This window comes from Macrotis lagotis, chromosome X (genome assembly GCF_037893015.1).
Source record: "Macrotis lagotis isolate mMagLag1 chromosome X, bilby.v1.9.chrom.fasta, whole genome shotgun sequence".
NCBI classification, from domain to species: Eukaryota; Metazoa; Chordata; class Mammalia; order Peramelemorphia; family Peramelidae; genus Macrotis; species Macrotis lagotis.
In genome coordinates, this window is record NC_133666.1 from 588,211,138 (window position 1) to 588,216,042 (window position 4,905).

At 36.9% G+C, this 4,905-nt stretch overlaps 1 pseudogene; it reads right to left on the reverse strand.

The window, feature by feature from the left end:
• Positions 1–418: 418 nt before the first annotated feature.
• LOC141499389 (maternal embryonic leucine zipper kinase pseudogene) lies at positions 419–4,541 on the reverse strand (annotated as a pseudogene).
• Between the last annotated feature and the right edge of the window lie 364 nt (positions 4,542–4,905).

A 4,905-nucleotide genomic window follows, 5' to 3' on the forward strand; every position in this document is an offset into this window, starting at 1 on the left:
AAGAAATTTCATTATGGCTACTTATATCAGGATAATGACTATTGGTCTATTTTTTAAACTGCTTTAAAGGACCATTCTTCAACTAGAATTTTTTGTTCATTCTAAACATGGCCAAAACTAAAATAGAAAATTTCATTGCAAATTGTTTTTTGGACATGTGCTGTTTTAAAATGCTTATTCAGTACATTTGTTTATAAAAAGTATTCTGATACTGACTTAGGATTATAAAGTATAATTTTTGCTCTTTAAGACCTTCTAGTTTTGGACCTCTGTTAAATAACTTTCTCTGTTAAATAGCTTTCCTTGTTAAACTATCTTTCCCTAGTTTTTGCTTTCTTAGTCTTTTTTTTTTCCCTGAGTTTCATTTCTCTAGATTATCAGCTACATAGGCCCAAGACCAGCTTCTGCAGGATGCCAGTCAATCATTCTCTGGATCCTGCCTCAATGCATTGCATTCATCTCCAAATGAATTCTGAAAGACCAAGAAGGATCTGGGACCTGAATAATTTTGAAGGGGGAAATGATACAGGGAGATGATGTGGAGAATTATGAATGTGGTGGAAACAAAAATCTGTAGTCTTAAATGCTGTAGGGTCTTGTTGAATGTCTGGAAGTTCCCCACTTTCTAGATGTAAACTGATCCCCTGTTGATTGTGTCCTGCCTATCTTGTCCCTTTCCCCTTTACTTGACTTTGACCTGGACACTGGTACAACTGGAAATGACATGTTGAATTTGAGGATAGAATACCTTGGAACAGGAAGGACTAGTATTATGTAGCTTGCCATTGGAAGATATCTGGTCCAAGGTGTAAGACCACTCCTCAAGCACCTCCCTCTGTCCAACCTACCATAGAAGGGTACCTACCATATTTAACAGGAAGCGTTACACCTTTGAACTCTCTTGTTTCTTCCAGGCTCCCGTCCAGAAGGATACAGCTTTCTCTGGCTCTTCCTCAATTCATGTGGAGCATTGGAGCCTCACCATGTGGCCTGGTTAAGCCAAGCCCCATGGTTGTCTGCCCTTTTGCCCTTTTCTCCTTCTCTCTCTCTCTCTCTCTCTCTCTCTCTCTCTCTCTCTCTGTCTCTGTCTCTCTATGTTTATGTCTCTCACATGCACACACACACACACACACACACACACTCACACTGACTCAGAACTCACCTGACCTGACCTCAGGGTGCTTACTGTTTTTCTCAGTAATTTTGCCCAATGTACTTTGTAACATTGTTTTGCCATAATAAAATCCTGAGCAGTTTTAACATCCCAGAGAGCTGCAAATGAATGATAAAAAAATTTTAGTGTATTATAGAAATATGATTTTGTATTATTATATTAAAAGAGCATAAGAAAGACTGGTACTTTGAGTGGGCCTCTATGGAAGCAAAGTGCTAAAATTTTCACTTCTTAGCTCAAGTATCTTCAGCCTTCCCACTCCTCAGATAATATAGAAATTCCTTAGCCTGGCATTTAAGACCTTCTGCATTCTGGTTCCCACCTACCTTCCCAGCTAATTCCAACCTGCTTCCCTTAAGGGGTTCCATGTTCTTGCCAAATTAGCCTATTAGCTATTTCTTGAATTCAACATTCCATCTCTTACTTCCATGTTTTTCCCCACAAGCTATGCTCTTACCTGCAGTACATTCCCTTCTCAAATCAACCTTGTCTTCCTTCAAAGATCACTTAAGATACCACTTCTTTTGTCAAACTTTCTTTCATCCTTCCATATGCCAGTCTAAATAAATGCTCTTTCCCCCCTTATGTTTTTCTTGTATGGTATTTATTTGTTTAGAGGCTATATCTCCTCAGTGGAATAGAAGCTCTTTGAGGGTGGTAGATGTTACCTTCATGTCTTTGTATTTCCAGAGTTTAGCACAATACATTGAGCATTGTTCAGTCATTTCAGTCATGTCTGACAGCTCATATGAGGTTTTCTTGGCCAAGATACTGGAGTGGCTTGCTATTTTCTTTTCCAGTTTATTTTTACAGATGAGGAAACTGAGGCAAATAGGGTTAAGTGACTTTTCCAGGGTCACATAGATAGTAAAGTTCAGAAGGTCAGATTTGAACTCAGGAAGATGAGTCTTCCTGACTCTGGGCCTTGTACTCTATCCACTGTTGCCAACTGCCTCAACCTTGAACATAGTAAGTAATTGATAAATATTTTTAAAATTGAATTAATTTGTCAGGTATGAAGGTGCATGTCTGTAAGGCCTGCTACTGGGAGGCTGATGAAAATGACTGGAAGGCTGATCAGAATTCCCAAACTTGAGTATGGGAGTTCTGAATTAAGTTAAGCCTACCAAGTGTCCTCACAAAGAGTGGTACTAATAGATGCCTCTAGATTAGAGAGGACGCCAGTCCTCCTAAAACAGGGTGAACTTGTCCAGGACAAAAACAGAGCAAATCAAAGTTTTCAAGCTGATCTCTGAGTGACCACTCCACTTCTAGCCTAGGTGGGATAGGGAAATAGTCACAGAAAAAAAACAAAAAAAACTTAATTGGATTTATAGGAAAATATGGATGCTTGAGAATATCACAGGCTGAGAAGTCATGGAGCTTTTTAAAACAACTGTCTTATTGTATCACAACAGTCTAATCATATATCTACTAGACTAGCAAAGTATGCAAATAACCCTATAGACCTCCTAGGGCAATTTATAATTAATCACTCATTGGCTACTACTATTGTTTAAAATTTCCTGATAGTAGCATGGTGGCTTCTCTGAAATAGCAATGTTCTTAAGCAACCAAATCTAATTTATTTATTTATTTTTGCTTTTAGGCCAAAATAAAATTGTTTTTTTTGATGACCACACATCAAACAAACTGCATCAGCTATAAGGACTTTTAGTACAAAAATAACTTAAAAACTATTGAAGAAACAATATATATCTTTTCATTACTGGCAAACTTTGTGAAGAAAAAGTATTATGAATGCTATATAAGATTATAATTTTTTAATTAATTCATTTATTTATTTTGAATTTTACAATTTTCCCCCTAATTAAACTTCCTTCCCCCTACTCCCCACAAAAGGCAGTCTGTTAGTCTTTACATTGTTTCCATAGTATACATTGATCTAAATTGAATGTGATGAGAGAGAAATCATATCCTTAAGGAAAAAAATAAAGTATAAGAGATAGCAGAATTACATAATAAGATAATTTTAATTTTAATTAAAGGTAATAGTCTTTGGTCTTTATTCAAAGTCCATAATTCTTTCTCTGGATACAGATGGTATTCTCCATTGCAGATAGCCCGAAATTGTCCCTGATTGTTGCACTGATGGAATGAGCAAGTCTATTAAGGTTGATCATCACCCCCATGTTGCTGTTAGGGTGTACAATGTTTTTCTGGTTCTGCTCATCTCACTCATGAAAATCCTTCCAGGATTCCCTGAATTCCCATGCTTCTGGTTTCTAATAGAACAATAGTGTTCCATGATATACATGTACCACAGTTTGTTAAACCATTCCCCAACTGAAGGACATTCACTTAATTTCCAATTCTTTGCCACCACAAACAGGGCTGCTATGAATATTTTTGTACAAGTGATGTTTTTACCCTTTTTCATAATCTCTTCAGGGTATAGACCCAGTAGTGGTATTACTAGATCAAAGGGTATGCATATTTTTGTTGCCTTTTGGGCATAATTCCAATTTGCTCTCCAGAAAGGTTGGATGAGTTCACAGCTCCACCAACAACCGTTCCTCTTTCATGCACACTGTTGCTAACAGGAGTCTTGGAAATGGGTAGTACAAAGCATTCTTCATCCTTCATAGCAGTCTTAGGTGTGCATACATTTTCTTTGTTCTCTGATTTCTTTGTTGCAGTTCTGCATAACATTGGAGTTAATGGCTTAGATTCCACATCATTTGATTCTGTCCAATGCTTTGCAAGCTGTAGTTCTTTTAATGAAGGAGCACTTGTTTTTACTCCACTTACAGATGGAAGCCTTAATTGAACTGGTTTTCCATGAGATTTCTTAGCAAGAAGTAAGTGATAAGTAGCATTAAGTTGATCATATTGCCACAATGAAATCAAGTCTTCCATTATTTGTCTATTGTGTTTATGATATACTGAAAATTCTACAACACAATCTTCATCAAGATGTCCACATGGATATTTATTCTGCCATTCAAGAGGACACAAGTTATATTGCATGATCCAGGGGTGGCTCAGGAGATGTTTCACAGAAATTCATTTCTTTGGGTCCACCTGCAGCATTTGTTCAAGAAGTAGAATAGTACCAGGAGACAGCCATTTTGGAATTTTCCTCGAGTAATCTTCTTCTATAAAGCCATGACACTATCATCATCAAATGGCAGAAATCCAAGAGAATTCCCATGCTCCAAACATCTGCCTCTAATCCAATATAGGATTTGCCTTGAATGAGTTCAGGAGCTGCATAAGCTGGACTTCCACAACATGTCTGTAAATGGCAATCCTTGTTACTTTTGGGCTTTGCACAAAGACTGAAGTCAATCAACTTCAATTTATAGGATTCATCAATCAGCAAGTTGTCCCAGATTTCCCACATCCCAACCAACATTGATCATTGTCCTTTCTGGTCATATTGGCCAGTCTGAGAGGTGTGAGGTGATACCTCAGAGATGCTTTAATTTACATTTCTTCAATAAGTAGTGATTTAGAGCAATTTTTCCATATGACTATGGATCATTTTGATTTCCTCATCTGTAAATTGCCTTTACAAATCCTTTGACCATATGTCAGCTGGGGAATGGTTGTTTTTTTTAATTGGACTCAGTTTTCTGTATATTTTAGAAATGAATCCTTTGTCAGAAATGCTAGTTGTAAAAATTGTTTCCCAATTTACATTTCTTTTGATCTTGGTTACAGTGGTTTTGTCTGTGCAAAAGATTTTTAATTAAATGTAATTGAAA